This window comes from Natator depressus, chromosome 2, assembly GCF_965152275.1.
Source record: "Natator depressus isolate rNatDep1 chromosome 2, rNatDep2.hap1, whole genome shotgun sequence".
Taxonomy (NCBI): domain Eukaryota; kingdom Metazoa; phylum Chordata; order Testudines; family Cheloniidae; genus Natator; species Natator depressus.
The window spans coordinates 128181100-128199310 of NC_134235.1; positions in this window are offsets into that span (position 1 = coordinate 128181100).

The window sequence follows — 18211 nt, forward strand, 5'->3', positions numbered from 1 at the left end:
AGAGCCTCTCCCTCCTTTTATCACTGGGTTTTAACTTATAGTGCCCTAATTGGTTTAAAATTCATTTATGAAAGACTGCCTCTCCCCTGCTCCAATACCTCCATAGTTATGATCCAGTGAGAGCTTGAGCTGGACCTCCCCAATGTAAAAATGAAGGACAATTGGTAGACCATTTTTATTTTTTTACAAAGGGACTTCAACTCTGGAACTGGCTTTGTCATTGGTCTACCAGAGCCCAGACTAGCTTTCCAGTCATGATTTTGTAACTAACTTTTTTGTCCTGTGGATTCCTGAGCCCAGTGAGTATAAGTGCACAGAGCTAGATTAGTGCAGATGCTCTGACAGCCATACCACTGGGGCTAGGAGGGGAATGGTTTTCCTATCCTATGAGAATTTTTGATGTTTCCCAAATCCTGATGAAAAGTCAAAATCTTGAAATGTACACAAACTAAATAGCCAAAACAATTTTTGTATCAGGACAATTGAAGTGTTTTTCCTTCTTAAACAAAACAAACCAAAAAAAAAAAAAGAGGAAAAAAAGAAGGAAAGAAAAGAAATCTTGCTGTTTTCCATAGTTTCAATTTCAATGAATTGGCATTTTCTGCCAAAAATGTTTTGTCAGAAAATTCCTGAACAGATCCAGCCACCATAAATCCTGGAGGCAAGCACTACAGATGCTCTAACAATTAGAGCCATATGGGCATTGCAACACACACAGCAAATTCATCCAGAAATGCTAACCACATGCACTGGTCACAAAACAAGAAACATTACTTCCAGTGGGGCTGGGTTAATAGATCTGAACTCAATCAAGTAGCAAACAGAACTAAACACAATTAGCAGTTGTAAATAATAGTTAATAACAAAAGATGCCCTGTTGCTCTAGGACAGCAGAAAATCCCATGGGCCTCCAAACATCACTAGAGCAAACACACCCAGAGACACAAGTCCCCAAAAAACATCCCTAAGTCTCTGAGGCTGAGGTTCCTCCACTTTCCTATTCAGAGCTCCCTCTCCCCCAAGCAAATGTCTCCTTACCAGTGACTAGTTCAAGCCTTTCTTTTTGGGGGCCAGATTCCAGAAGCTTCCACTCTTCCCCTCTGCAGCCTTTCGGTAGAGCTCCTCTCTCTAGTTTCCCAGGATGACCTGATTGGCTGAGACTTCCTCTGCAACTCAGCTGTGCAATGACCATCGATCCCAAATGTATAGCAGATCAGCCCCCAGCCAAAGAGACTGTGACACCCCTGACAGGGCTAGCTGAGGTGGTGTTCAACATGCCCTTATCCTTTCCTTTCTTGTCCTAACCTTCGCTGTGTGAAGACTGCCACATCTAAAAAAAAATAATAAATAAAACATAAAAAATATAACAGCTCACTTGTGGTATTCAAGCTGTGCCGAATGAGAATGGCAAACAGGGGGCTTTCCCTCTGAAGGCTTTAAAGGCATTCATTCCACTTCAGCTTTTTCAGTTCAGGGCCATTGTTCATCCACAGAGATGGCAATTTGTTAACCAGGTTTCAGTTCACAGCAATGCTGAAGACAGGAGTCTAGTTTCTTGGTTTGTCTCCTGATTCTCTTGGCTCTCATTCATTTAGAACAGAGGTAGCTACATTGACTGCAAAGTTGGGAAAAGGAGCAGGAGAGGGGCAATGTATTGGGTGTTGGCAATTGGGTGCTCTTGGTCTCACATTCAAAATCTGCAAGGGAACAATACAGTCTGCCATAGAGTAAAGTAGCAGCATTTGCCTGTCCCGACAACACATTTCTCCTTCCCTGCCATTTCAGGCAGACAGCTGGATTAGGAAGCCATACTGGAAGCCTCTATACTTACCAGATGCTCTATTGCACTGTCACTGTTAAAGATGTTGCTGTTGTTCTTTTTCAGGATGAAGCGGAGGGGACCCAGCATAGGCTGTCAGGATATGTGGGCAAAGAATTGTTCACTGAGGCTGCAAAAGGGCACATTGGGGAGGGGGCAACTAATACTCCCCCTTCTCTCTATGGCAGGCTGCTTCCTCCCCATGCACACACAGAGGTGATCATTATTCATCTGGGGAAGAATGATTTAGAGATAGCAAAATGAGTTAATTTAATAAGTAGAATAAAGAAGGATATTAGGCTCCTCTTTTTTCTGGCATGGTCTTGGTATGCTCAGAGATGCTTCTGAGATGGGTTCGATGAGGCTCACAAGACTTTCCAAGATTGATCGGATCAGGAAAGAAATTAACTTAGATGTTAGTATGTGTGTTAAAATGGTAGGGGTGCAGCCATTTCCCATGTTGGAATCAAGTATACCTCCCCAAAACTGTTTTCAGAGGATTGAGTACATTCATCTGACCTCGAGGACCTTAGAAGGTGAATGGATTCCTTTCAAGTTGCCCAACAGGGTGGGGGAGGACTCCAAGATAACTGGAGTCCTTCCCTATGGAAGGTTTCATTGCAGGCAATGGAGTAGAAAGGTTCCAAATGAGATCCCTGAAATACAGCAGGCCAGCCTGCTTTTGTGATAGATGACCCCTTACACCAAAAATCACAATATTCAGGTTACTCCCAGTCTCAAAGGACCAGTCACTTACCCCACATCAACTGCACCATAGTCCTCACATCAAACATGGGTAGCCAATCCTGTAATAAAATAAAGATTTATTGACTACAAAAGAAATAGGAGCATTATTTACAAGGTTACAGCAAGTCAATCTACACACACGAATGAGTGACAATCTTAGGTTCCAAAAGGAAGTAGAAGCTGCTGTGATATGGAAGCTTTCTACTTCCTTTCAAGCTAACCCAGGCTAAGCAGCTTGGGGATCCCTTGCTTATGCTTACAAATCTAAAGCAGCATAATGGGTACAGTTCCTTCTGGTCAGGGATTTGTATTCCATTCCCTCAGAGCAAACTAATGGGACAAGTGTTTGTGATGGTCTCCTCTTCACGGGAGTCATGGGTGAGAGGGGACAGTCAACAATGTCTTAGTCCTTTGATGTTTCACAATGGCTCATTTGGTTTCAGTGAGCCTTCTTGTGCGCAGGGCCAGCATTTTACCTTAATTAATTAATGCTTCTTTCCTGTTTGGTGAGTTACACAGTTAGAGATTTTGAATCCAAACACTCAATAATAACTTTATAGCATGGGCTACAGATGTTATAAGTGAGAGCAAAACATGCAGCATCCTACAAGCATTTCATCAGGTCTAAACACTAAGCTTCCATTCAGATTAACTGAGGGAACAATTAACTGCCCTTTTTTTGGTAATAGTTGAAACAATGGAAACCGAGTGCCCAAAGGACTAGACCACACACAAGCCTGGGCAGTTTTGGGTCATATGGTCCAAGCAGTTTGGGACTGATTTGATTGCAGTTCTGTGTCTCTGCAGGTGGGAGAGAAACAAGAATGGAGCAACACAGAGAAGAAGCAGGAAACCAAGGAGAGTCAGAGATAGGGAAGTGATATTAAAATTTATAGAAGGTGAGACTTCATCTGGAGTACTGTGTCCAGTTCTGGTGTCCCATGCTTAAGAAAGATTAACTCAAACTAAAACAGGTACAGAGACATGCTACTAGGATGATCAGGGGAATGGCAAACCTACCTTTTGAGGAGAGTATTAAGGAGTTTGGCTTGTTTAGCCGAACAAAACAAAGGCTGAGGGGAGATGGGATTGCTCTCATAAATACATCAGAGGGACAAACAGCAGGGAGGGAGATAAGTTATTGTTTCAAGACTGATCTTGATACATTTATCATGGAGGTGATTGTATGATGAGATTGCCTACAATAGCATATGGCCCATCCACAACTACTATTAGCAAATATCACCAAGAGCTAGAGATGGGACATTAGAGGAGGAGGAGGAGGAAAACTCTGAGTTACTACAGAGAATTCTTTCCCAGGTGTGTTTGGTGGGTTTTGCCCACATGCTCAGGGTCTAACTGATCACCATAATTGGGGAGAGGAAGGAGCTTTTCCTCCGGTCAGATTGAAAGAGATCCTTGGTTGTTTATTTTTCTTCTTCTGGAGCATGGGGCATACATCACTTGATGATTTGAACTAAAGTAAATTGTGGATTCTCTGTAACTTGAAGTCTTTAAATCAAGATCTGAGGACTTCAGTAACTCAGTCAGAGATTATGGGCTTATAACAGGAGTAGGCGGGTGACTGTAAGAACTTAAAGAACTAGAACCTGGGACCACAGGGGGGTCTGGGCTGCTGATGTTTCATGGGAACCTTAGGCTGGAGTTCCACTGGAGGACGCTGTCAAGCTAGGCATTGCAGGAAGTACTGCCCAGCAGGGCAGGAGTGATGGCCCCTCTCGGCCCACAGATTGGCTCATGCTGATATATAAACCAGGAAGCCATCATGAGATGTTTAAGCAATAATGCAGATGGTCTGCTTGCTTCTGTTCCAGACCTTGTCTTGCTGTGGACTCTAGACTTCAGCTTCTGACCCTGGTTTGTCCACAAATCCACTATTTGTCTGCTGTCTGTAATTTGGTGCCTTGAATTCCTGATGCATCTTGACCCTTGACTCCACTACTCATCTCCTGATTGAAATTTGGTAACTAGCCTGTGCACAGACGCTACCCCTGGCCAAACCCTGACAATGAGGTTCTGTGGTTTGTGATTTGCAGGAGGTCAGACTCGATGATACCTTTCTTTCAGGGTCATGCTACTTAGATGAAGGCCATAAGGTAAGAGAGTGATTTTGTGTTAGTGCTAGCTGGGAAGAGACTTGGTATTATGAGCAAAGACACTGTCTCCTTCTATTTGATTCCTCCTGTGTTCAGGAAACCAGGACTTTATGTAGCTTGTTTGTAAATAAACTGGACTGAATCAAAAAAACCCAGACTTCATCATCAATGTCTCCTCCGAATGGAAATAATGCTCAAGACCCCATATTTTGGCCAACCTCTCAGGTATAAAGGGGCAACAATACACTCTAGTTTAAACAACAATCTGAAATTCACGAATTTCTTCCATTTGTACTAGTTCCTATAAAAAAATGCAGAATTTTCCTGCCTGCAGACACCCAGGTATGTGCCAAATGAGCAGAACAATGACTCATAAAGACTTCATTTTTATCTTGGTCAACATTAATCTCACAGACCTCTGCTTAAATCAATATAGGATTATTATAAGGCTTCCCCTCCTAGTAAAACTTCTATAATTACTATGCAAAATTTTAATAAAAATGAATTTTCATTTAGAAAAATAGCTTGACAATATCTGAATGCACAATGAATAGTTAATTTAAGTATAATTATTGCAGTTAAAATATTCTATTTTGTAGTGATGACACCACCAAAAGGTACATCACTATTTCACATAACAATGAAGGTTAGGCTAATATTAAACATTTTGAAAACCAACACAAAATAGAGGCATAATGCAATAATAAGATATGAGGTCACTGATAAATACACATCATAGACATATCTTTGAAGTATTGGTAGAAATTACTGGAACAACATAATGTATACAAGTGGATTTTAAGCAGAAAAGATATTCATAGGTGTTTTTTTTTCTTTTAAGAAAAAGAATTCTAAAAATCACTAATCTGATCCTCCAGATGTAGGACTTTTTCAGAGCACCATGCAACGCAGAAGTTTCAGTATTAATCCAAGTGTGACTAATGGCCATAGAAACTTCCTGGTGAAACTTATATTAGAGTTAAATTACATTAGCTATTGATCTCACAATTTAGAGAACAATTATTTGTTTTAATAGGTTTCTTACTGAACTGATTATAAAGAGAACTCTGTGATTCTCCATACCAACATTGGAATAGATTCTCATGGTTGTTAAGAGAACTTCTAGAATTACCTAACTGAAGCCCTGCAAGGCTAGAGAGAAAATACACAATGAGAAAAGTGAAATCCGAGCTTGTTAATCCAGTTATTGGTCTAACTGCCATTTCTCACTTTCTTACAACTTCACTCCTCACAATGCAATGTACATCCAGTATTCTGAAGAATCAGAGGTGAAGATTTCATAGCTGATCCCTTGAGAAAGAGAGAGAATTATGTTAGCAGTATAAGCTATCATGCCAACACATTGCAGATCAAACAGATTTCAGTGAGCAGCCTAGTAACTCTCAAGAATAAGAACACTGCAGGCAGTGGCAATTCAAACTTCCCCCTGCACGTCCCAGACACAGAGCCTGATTCTGACCTCACTTAAACTGGTGTAAATCAGGAGTAATTCCACTACAGGCAATGGAGTTACAGCTCTATGAGATCCGAGTCTGGCCTAATGTGACTGCATCCTGACCTGGTGTGACCACCTTGGGATTAGAGAGGATAATTCATTCTCCAATGTCCATTCAGTCATTGGCTTTTTTATCAGCAATTTTGAACCAGTTACCTGCCCCTTGAGTGCATCCTTACAACCACAAACACATTAATCTTTTGTGAGAAAAACTGGAATGGTGTGTACAAGGTTCAGATAGAAAAATGCCAGGCTCACAGCAGGATTCATCAAAATGATAATGAGTACAAATGTTTTATTTATAAAGTATCAGTATAAATAACCCACCCTTCATTATTTCTCTGCTTTTGAATTTTAACAAATATCTCTAGTGATAATTACTAGTTTTCTATATTTGTTGACGAATTATTCTTTGTAAATATTGAATTTTACTATCATCGACATATTACGCCTTACTTCTCCATAATATATATACAGAAAATTGGTAACTATCACTAGAACTAGTCATTAAAAATTCAAGAGTAGACAAATGAATAGGAATGGCATTTATGCATTAAAACTCAACTAATGGCATACATTTACCCTTTATTGCTTTCATGCATCTTGCATTTGTGTGGACTTGTCAAAACAGTGGGGAAGGGGTTAATTCACTGTGCTGTAAACTGGGAAATCAGATCTGGTCATTGGGAAAACACTTTTGCTTATAGATATCTAGATGATGTGGTCTACAGATATACTAATCTATTAAACACTATCTGCTGCCTTCTTCCAGAGCTGTGACAAAACAGAGATACAAGATATACTATGGTACATAGTACATGCTATAGGGACTCATGGCTAGATTTTAAACAGGACTAATTACTTATTATAGGGGAACAAAAGATCATTCTTAGAGGGGATAATTTCCCCCCTCCAATATAGCTGTATGGCTTTGTTACCTTCCCCATTCCCCACCTGCTTGAAGGCCAATCCTCCACTTCCCATTTAGTAGCCAATGGGAACTTTCTGGGGATACAGGCCTGGAGATTGCAGCATTAGTAGTTTTGGTAATTATATACAGCAATAACCCTTAGCCTGCACCTTGGACACTGTGCACTGTCTAAGCAGGTCACTGTACTAAAAAAATAATTATTTTAGATAAAGAGCTTAGGATCATATTAACTGGGTGCTGTCTTTGGGTATATTGGGTGACAAAAGTTGAAAGTAGCCTGAGTCATTTCAATTCTACTTTACTGATGGGCTGTTATTCACAACAGCTCACTTGAAAGAACCCTTCCACAACTCTACGTGGGCCATTACATTGGCATCCTTGAACGGATGGCCAACATATTCTTAATAAAGGTTTTGGATTCAGATTGTAGCAATCCATGACTGCAGTATCTTATAGGAGAACAATTTATGGTTTACCTTGAGAAAAGGAGAATGGTTCAACAGCATGGACCTGACAATATATGCTTGATGGCTGTGCATGTACAGTGGAATTACTAACAAGAAGAGATGATTTCCTCACTCACTTCCAATTAGAATGGTTCAGGCCCTAGGCAATTCCTTACCATGCAGCACAAATAACTGCTCCATGAGCAGGCCCTGGCTCAATTTTACTGGTCCTCTGACCTAGTTACCATACACTCCAGTTATAGTGCACAGGTTGACAGTGCCCTTGGACTAGGTATCAGGGTCATAGATATGTTCTCCCCACCTTTAGTCTTGGCCCAATTTTTATCAATACCCTGGAAGAAAACAAAATCATTACTGACAGCATTTACAGATCACACAAAGATTAGGAGAGTGTTAAACAGTGAAAAGGAAAGGCCACCAATACAGAGCAATCTGGGTTGCTTGGCAGGTTGGGCACAAGGAAACAATATACATTTTAATGCAGCCAACTGTATAGTTTCCACCTAGGAACAAAGACTAAGGCCATTCTTACAGGTTGGGGGACTGTATGCTGGGCAGCTGTGACTCAAACTGTGTGTCTACACTGCAATAAAAGACATGCAGCTGGCTCAGTTCAGCTCACCTGAGTTCTGACACCAGGTGCCGTGAGTTTTTTACTGCAGTGTAGACATACTCAGAGACCTTGAGGATCATGATGGAGAATCAGGTGAACATAAGTCCCCAGTGTGATTCTATGGCCAAAAGGCTAATGTGATCATGGGATGTATAAATAGGATTGCTCACAGTTTATAAATACCTACATGGGGGAACAAATTGACAATGAGGTATTCAATCTAGCAGACAAAGGTATAACAAGATACAGTGGCTGGAAATTGAAGCTGGACAAATTTAGACTGGAAATAAGGTGCACATTTTTAACAGTGAGCTTAATTAGCCATGGGAACACTTACCACTCACTGTGGTGGATTCTCCATCACTGGTCATTTTTAAATCAAGATTGGATGTTTTTCTAAAGGATGTAAAAGTTTTAGTTCAAACAGGATGAATGCAGGAAAGTCCTATAGCTTCTGTTAGATAAGAAATCAGACTAGATGATTACAGTGATCCCTTCTGCCCTTTGAATCTGTGCATCCCACTGCTGTATGGTAAATGGTGGTATTTGTCAGGGTAAATATTTTTCAGCAGCCTCGTATGGCTCATTCTCCGTAAGGCGAGTTTGGAAAAGAGAGGTCTGGGGTAGCCCCAGTGGGGTACCCTCCTGAGGGATAACTGACAATTCAGTTTGATTCTAATCTTTATGCCACCTGTGTTTACAAAAGGAACACAATTATACGTGCTCCACAGTGAATTCCCTGTGAATTGGCCTACGTGACAACCCCCACGCCAGTTTCTCACCTTTCCCCCATCTTACCTCCATGAGTGAGGCCATATCCTGTGCAAGTGAAATTTTCACACTTTTACTGCCCCCCCCACCAGCCCACCACCCAAACTCATTTCCATTTATGTAGAAGAATTTTGAGAAAGTGAAGCCTAGACATTTGTAACAATGCCTTTGGTATTCTTTTGGCTTTGAGATAGGTGTCTTGAAGCAAAACCTGACCCCTTAATGCCTTTACCTACAGGTTCCTCCTTTCCTCCTACTCCTATTCTGCATTTGCTATGACACTGACCCTATTGCCCCATCACAGTTCTGCTTGTTTTTGTTTTGTTTTTTTTCCAGTAGGTTTGCAAGATGAGTGGTGAATGGTACTAAAGAGCCTCTCTCTCCTTCAGGATGCTTCTGCATCACAAATTAGGGAGTGACTGTAGCATAGATAGGCATAACCATGGTAGTTTTAATCTAGCTAGTAGAGGTAACTATAATAGTGAAGTTGTGGTGCCTCAGACTTAAGTGCTGGCTAGCTGTCCCAGTACAAGACTGCCAGGGACCTTGGGTATGTACTTGGGTTGCTACACACTAGGAAGAGAACAGAAAGAGCCAATGGTTCCTCTCTCAGTTCTTGGTTCAACAGTTCCTCAAGTCACGGGGAGATGACCACCCTCCAAATCCAGGCCCCTCTCGCACCGAAGTGTGCAGACAAGAAGCCCATGTATTTCTTCACCATTGCACATGGTAAGGGCATCATGGAAGACTCAGTCTGAAGGAGGAAAGAGACTCAAAACAAGCCTATGTGTGCTGGATTTTAACAGATATGTGGGAGGTCTGTCCAAATCTGATCAAATGCTGACATCTTATAATGCCACCAGGAACACCTTTTCCTGGCACAAAAATTGGTCCTCCACATGGGACAGTGGTTCCCAACACTTATATCATCTGCTTCCAGACAACCAAATGAATTCCTCCAACCTTCTTCAAGTTCTGGCTCTTGCTCATATCAAGCCAGCTGGCAGCTCCACCCGAGGCAGAAGAAGGAAACTTTGAGATTGCAGAACAGCTCACCCAGTACAATTTCATCTGAATAATATCACTGACACAACACCCAGAAGAGAGGGACACATGGTATATTGCCTTCAGTGCCAACAAAGCCAGTGCTTTGCATGGAAATACATTTGAATGGTACCACACTTCCACTGAATATTGAAATAAATGCTAATAACTTTACCACATACCCAGCTCTAGACTCATTACAGGGATTCAGGAGGCATGGGAATTGGTGATAAGTGGAAGGGTCCCCAGGAGCTCAAGGCAGGAAGTGCCTTCTACCACACAGCAAAGGACCTTCCCACCTCCTGGTAGGTTCTATTTTGGTGAGGTAGTGGGAAAGTAGACAAAACCTTGTGTTAAGAGCTGACTTTCAATGGATCACAGTGAAGTATGTGGTCTTCTATGCACAAAACCCTAGCACAGAAAGAGATTGCCTATGCATGATTTAACATCATGTTTCCCATGAACCTGCAGCACACAAGAGGTGAGAGGTGGCCCCTTTCTGTCCATACTTTGGATGCAAGATGAATGGCTCTCTGTGCCAGGTCTTACCCAAGGGGGGCATAAGGGAAAGGGGGCCAGCTACCTATCATGAAAAACAGAACTCACATCCTTTTAAAGCCAACATCCATATACCACCCCGCCCATCTGGGACCTGCTTTGAGATTTCATACCAAGGAGTCTGCAAACTAGGCAGCAGGATTTTGTTGTTGTTGTTGTTTGCTTTCTGATTTTCTGAAAAGCTAAAGAGTTGTTATCTACCACCTGGCTGGTAGGATTCCTTAATTGACTTTTTTCCAGTGGGTTTATTTGGAACACCTCCTCTAGTTCTGGGAGAACTCTTTATCCAGTTCTCTGGAATCCACATAATTGGTTCAAATTGGGACTCTTCACTGAGGTTTTTTTATTGGGATTTCATAAAGCTACAACTGAGGTGATTAGGCTCAGAGGTAGGGGGTGGGTTAAGGTGCACCACAACTCCAAATATCAGAGGGATAGCCATGTTAGTCTGGATCTGTAAAAGCGGCAAAGAGTCCTGTGGCACCTTATAGATTAACAGACGTATTGGAGCATAAGCTTTCGTGAGTGAATACCCACTTCGTTGGATGAATCTGACTAAGTGGGTATTCACTCATGAAAGCTCATACTCCAATACGTCTGTTAGTCTATAAGGTGCCACAGGACTCTTTGCCACAACTCCAAAGTACATAATTATAAATTAGATTTTACAGATGTTAGAAAACACATTAACACATGCACATTACATTCTACATTGTATTACACACTGTCAGGGCTTAAATTGTCACAGAATGTTTCCCAGAGCCCCAGGGTTTCAGCCCCACAGGAGGCACAGGGACTTAGGGTTTCTGCCCTGCAGGAGGGGCCAGGGCTTCTGCAGATTTGAAAATATTTACCGGAGCTCATCTCCAGGTGGTTCTAGCTTAATTTAAGCCCTGCACGTTGCTGCACAAAATTAGTAATACAATCCCTATTTATACCATAACCTTTGTGTGAGCTACAAAGAGTGCTCATAAGCAAAGTTGCAGCTGTAAATTTATCACACGTTACTAGTCCTACTATTTCTTTATTTACTAGCTACATATTATTTACACAGCCACTTGTGAATTCACACTTTGTCCATTGTTAACCTCTATTTCCTTACTTCTGTTTTCTTTCATTGTCCATGCAAGGCCTTTATTGGACATCCCTCAAATTTGATCCCCACTAAAAAAATTTATTATTATTATTTGTAGGGACAAGTTGCCTAAAATGTAATAGTCATCCATTGGAAGACATGCAAGCTGTCTCAAGCAGGATTTTTAAAATTAAATAAAGTAATAGTGTATGTACAATAGTGGACTATCCTGGATCAGTATGGGGATTGAGAGAATGGCCTGTCTACTTTACGGGTGGAAAGAATAAATTGCCAAATTAATAAGTGGAGTAAGTCTGCTGTAAGTGTGATACTTACAGATATGTTGATTATAGTCCTGTAAACATATAGGATTTAATGCATGGTTAATGACATCAAACCAAGAGCCCAATAAATCAGAGTTTGAGATTCGATAAACAGCATCTGAGATTATACTCTTATCAGTATTCTACTCTTAAATCTTCTAATTTCATTTCAGCATAACTGGAACAATATTTGATTTGTGAGTAGGATGTCTCCATGCAGATTTTTTTTCTTCATTTACTTCTTTCCCCTCTGGTTTCAAGTTTAATAAATGAGTCATATTCAAATTTCATTTACAATAGGCAGGATTTGTTGCAAAGCAGAGAGGGAAAAGGGAATCAGCTGCATTTTAAAATAGAAGTATTTTCTATATTTGGAAACAGCATCAAAGTACAACTTCTCTCCTCAGGAGCAAGGGATAAAGCACTGATTAGTTCTTTTGAAGCAGCTTGCAGTGTAATGAGATGGACTACAAGGGAGAGGAAAATGAGTGTATCATTAAATGTCTTCTAATCGTTATATTCCTCTCTCAATTTTTTGCTTCATATCAAGTCCTACTCTTCCAAGAAACTGCTGCTTTACAGCAAATTCAAAATATAGGCAAGAGATGTTCTTGCTGATGGCATTAGATGATAGGCTGCCAAGTTCCCCAGTGAGCTAAGAAATAATGGGAGGGTTGTCCCATTTTATAATCCAGTTTTTGAGTATTACTGGCAATTCATTTCTTGAACATCTAAAACTAACAGGCTGGAGGTTGAGTAGTTTTCACTGACATGGAACTACAGACTAGATGGCTCAACTTCTCTTGCAATGAAAGTTAAATTACCAATACAGATTCCACAATGTTTCCCTAACCTCACCTTGCTTTAAAATGTGGTATTTGTAGATTTTTATATTAGCAAAGTCTATATCTGTAGATAAATGGACAGAAGAAATGCACTTTTCAATCACTTTACTTTTCATTTCCCTGCTTCTAAAGTTTGATGTTAGGTATATTAAGTATAGACAAATCAGGGCTGCATCTGAAACACAAATCTGTCAATGGCTTTTCTTCAGTGGAAGAAGAAACCTTGCGACTCTTTAGTTCTTTGCTCTAAAGCAGGGGTTGGCAACCTTTCAGTTGCCGAGTCTTCATTTATTCAGTCTAATTTAAGGTTTTGCGTGCCAGTAATACATTTTAACGTTTTTAGAAGGTCTCTTTCAAAAGTCTATAATATAACTACACTATTGTTGTATGTAAAGTAAGTAAGGTTTTTAAAATGTTTAAGAAGCTTCATTTAAAATTAAATTAAAATGCAGAGCCCCCCGGACCGGTGGCCAGGACCCGGGCAGTGTGAGTGCCACTGAAAATCAGCTCATGTGCCACCTTTGGCACGCATGCCCTACTTTAAAGGCTTGTCTAGTGGGGAGCAATTCTGAAATAGCTATTCCCAAATAAGTACATTTGTGGACACGCTCATTCCAAATTAGCTTCCTTCAGTTGATTAAAATCACTTTTTCCTGAATAAGAGCATCCAGACATGGAGTTAATTGGCAATCATTAGTTGTTTTAGAATCTCAGATTAACTTTCATATACAGACAAGCCCTAAGATTTTCACCTTTTGAATCTGCTTTTAAGCCATTTTCTACCTGACCTAACCTCAATGGGAGATCAATGGAACTCCTAAAAAAGCAGCAGCATACAGTTTGTTATCCTTCATAAAACAGTAAAAAACTTTTTATCCCACTTTTGATTATGTGCATTTTATATTGTTTTATATTAAAGTAATATTGTTAGTGCTTCATTTTACTTGCAACAATTGGGTTTATCACAAGCCTAATCTTGGTTTTAGTGTTTAATCACTAATACAAATCATGTATTGTCTCCAAAACTCTGCTGGATAAAGCAATGCCTTAAATAATCCCCAACAACACTTCTCTGGGTCTTAATATAGACATCTGTAAAATGGGCATCATACTAAATTACTTATTACTGCTCAGAATTCCAGGATTAATTAGTCTATTGGACCATGAAAAAAAACTGTGTATGCATTTGTTATTATTCATTATCACCATTAACACCTATATGCCTGACCTATGTTGCTAAATACTAATCTGTGAGAACCAGGCTCTTTATTCTTTGCACTCTGTAGGAATTCAATTATAACAGTGTGGGAATAAATATTCAACAACTACAATCATGCAAATGTGCCTTGCCAATTAAGCATTATCCATTTCCTCAGTCTGCAAAAGACTACTGGCTGTTTCCTGTCCTGTATTCTATCAGAGCTGCCCCCTGCTAGACAGAGGCATGCTGCTTGCCTCCATTAAAATACTTCCTGATTTAGCCAGCTTTCCCAAGGGTACTTATTTGATTAAAAGATAGGAAACAAGAAATGTTGCTTGTATGCTTATATATCAATATATTTCCAGACTTTGTTCAAAACAACCCCACTGATTTTAATGGGACTGCATTCGGACTTAAGGACCTCATACAAATTAAGTGAAGACATCAGCCCCATACTGGTTACTAGTGCTGTACAGGAACCAGAGCAGATAAATACAATACATGTTCACTCATTACTAGCTGGATCAGAAGTCTCAAACACATCTTTCGTATTAAAATGGCTGATGAGCCCTTCTCCTAACATCAGTGGAAGCAGAATTAGCACCTGTATTTTATAAGTGTATATTTCAGAGGCATCACTGGACATATTGACAAAGTTTATGAAGCTCTTTCTGTAGGATTCAATCTTTTTAGCTATCCTGTTATATAAATTTCAGTTAGAGCACATGCCACACTGATTGCTTAGACTCTTTTTTCTTCTTCTGCTACTCATTGTGTTCTGTCAGTCTTTCAGTGTAATCCTATCCTTGTTGTTGTGCACTTAACTCATTCTCCACAATGAGAAACTTTAGCCTACTGAGTTTACCGCTATCTGGTGGTTCAAAAGTTATTCCCAGGCTGATGATTTTTATAAAAAACACTCAAATATTATGATACAGCAGAAAGGACCGGAGAATCAATAGTTGCAAATTTTGAGAGTAATAATCAAAGGGAAGCTTTCCTACCACTGTAAAAATGGGAAGTTTTGAAGAATTAACTGAGGCCTAACATATTTGGAAAAAGCTTCAGAGAACACAGAGAAAGAATTATTTGTTTTATATTTAATTTCTAAAGTTAAATTGATGCCTTTTGCCTTAGATCTTTATTGTGAATCTCACATGACAGATTTCAAAGACATGTATTATTGGAGAGACGACTCTTGTCAATGTTGTGGCTTATACGCAATCACTTGTGCCAGAAGTGATGGGGAACAAAATAATATTGTCCATGAGACACACTGTCACTTTTAAGGTGCACAGCATACACACATGCCACCAACACCACCAGCCAACACAGACAGGCAGAGCCATCACTTCTCCTCCTCACTTTGTCCTTTTTGTGGTAGTTAGTGCCGCTAGCCAAGAGTGCAAAAACTCAAATTGTAGCTGGTCCTGCATAGAGGGGAGGTTGTAATTTCTCCCCTTAATGAACCCACAGTTTGATTATTTATGAATTACCACAGGTAATAGCTGCCAAAATAGTAACATTACAACACTCAGATTAACAACAGCATTCAAGTAATTGGTTTCTTCATTTTTAGTCTTAGCTATTAAGATGTTCTGAGATCTATCTGAAGTACTAATGGCCCCCATTACTACAGTACTTCAGCATTACACAATCCCTAATGCACTTATTCTAACTACACCTATGAGGTACGGACATTTTATATTTGGGCCTAAGGGTATGTCTACACTACGGAATAAGGTCGAATTTATAGAAGTCGGTTTTTTAGAAATCGGTTTTATATATTCGAGTGTGTGTGTCCCCACAGAAAATGCTCTAAGTGCATTAAGTGCATTAACTCAGCGGAGTGCTTCCACAGTACCGAGGCTAGAGTCGACTTCCGGAGCATTGCACTGTGGGTAGCTATCCCACAGTTCCCGCAGTCTCCGCTGCCCATTGGAATTCTGGGTTGAGATCTCAATGCCTGATGGGACTAAAACATTGTCGCGGGTGGTTCTGGGTACATATCGTCAGTCCCCCCTTCCCTCCCTCCCTCCGTGAAAGCAAGGGCAGACAATCGTTTCGCGCCTTTTTTCCTGAGTTACCTGTGCGGACGCCATACCACCGCAAGCATGGAGCCCGCTCAGGTAACCGTCACCGTATGTCTCCTGGGTGCTGGCAGACACGGTACTGTATTGCTACACAGTAGCAGCAACCCATTGCCTTGTGGCAGCAGACGGTACAATACGACTGGTAGCCGTCCTCGTCATGTCCAAGGTGCTCCTGGCCGCGTCGGCTGGGAACGCCTGGGCAGACATGGGCGCAGGGACTAAATTTGGAGTGACTTGACCAGGTCATTGTCTTTAGTCCTGCAGTCAGTCCTATTGAACCGTCTTATGGTGAGCAGGCAGGCAATATGGATTGCTAGCAGTCCTATTGTACCGTCTTCTGCCGAGCAGCCATGAGATGTGGATGGCATGCAGTCCTTCTGCACCGTCTGCTGCCAGCCAAAGATGTAAAAGATAGATGGAGTGGATCAAAACAAGAAATAGACCAGATTTGTTTTGTACTCATTTGCCTCCTCCCCCGTCTAGGGGACTCATTCCTCTAGGTCACACTGCAGTCACTCACAGAGAAGGTGCAGCGAGGTAAATCTAGCCATGTATCAATCAGAGGCCAGGCTAACCTCCTTGTTCCAATAAGAATAATAACTTAGGTGCACCATTTCTTGTTGGAACCCTCCGTGAAGTCCTGCCTGAAATACTCCTTGATGTAAAGCCACCCCCTTTGTTGATTTTAGCTCCTTGAAGCCAACCCTGTAAGCCGTGTCGTCAGTCGCCCCTCCCTCCATCAGAGCAACGGCAGACAATCATTCCGCGCCTTTTTTCTGTGCGGACGCCATACCAAGGCAAGCATGGAGTCCGCTCAGCTCACTTTGGCAATTAGGAGCACATTAAACACCACACGCATTATCCAGCAGTATATGCAGCACCAAAATCTGGCAAAGCGATACAGGGCGAGGAGGCGACGTCAGCGCGGTCACGTGAGTGATCAGGACATGGACACAGATTTCTCTGAAAGCATGGGCCCTGCCAATGCATGCATCATGGTGCTAATGGGGCAGGTTCATGCTGTGGAACGCCGATTCTGGGCTCGGGAAACAAGCACAGACTGGTGGGACCGCATAGTGTTGCAGGTCTGGGACGATTCCCAGTGGCTGCGAAACTTTCGCGTGCATAAGGGCACTTTCATGGAACTTTGTGACTTGCTTTCCCCTGCCCTGAAGCGCATGAATACCAAGATGAGAGCAGCCCTCACAGTTGAGAAGCAAGTGGCGATAGCCCTGTGGAAGCTTGCAACGCCAGACAGCTACCGGTCAGTTGGGAATCAATTTGGAGTGGGCAAATCTACTGTTGGGGCTGCTGTGATGCAAGTAGCCCACGCAATCAAAGATCTGCTGATATCAAGGATAGTGACCCTGGGAAATGTGCAGGTCATAGTGGATGGCTTTGCTGCAATGGGATTCCCTAACTGTGGTGGGGCCATAGACGGAACCCATATCCCTATCTTGGCACCGGAGCACCAAGCTGGCGAGTACATAAACCGCAAGGGGTACTTTTCAATAGTGCTGCAAGCTCTGGTGGATCACAAGGGACGTTTCACCAACATCAACGTGGGATGGCCGGGAAAGGTACATGACGCTCGCATCTTCAGGAACTCTGGTCTGTTTCAAAAGCTGCAAGAAGGGACTTTATTCCCAGACCAGAAAATAACTGTTGGGGATGTTGAAATGCCTATATGTATCCTTGGGGACCCAGCCTACCCCTTAATGCCATGGCTCATGAAGCCGTACACAGGCAGCCTGGACAGTAGTCAGGAGCTGTTCAACTACAGGCTGAGCAAGTGCATTTGGACGTTTAAAGGCGTGCTGGCGCAGTTTACTGACTCGCTTAGACCTCAGCGAAACCAATATTCCCACTGTTATTACTGCTTGCTGTGTGCTCCACAATATCTGTGAGAGTAAGGGGGAGACGTTTATGGCGGGGTGGGAGGTTGAGGCAAATCTCCTGGCTGCTGGTTACGCGCAGCCAGACACCAGGGCAGTTAGAAGAGCACAGGAGGGCGCGGTACGCATCAGAGAAGCTTTGAAAACCAGTTTCATGACTAGCCAGGCTACGGTGTGAAAGTTCTGTTTGTTTCTC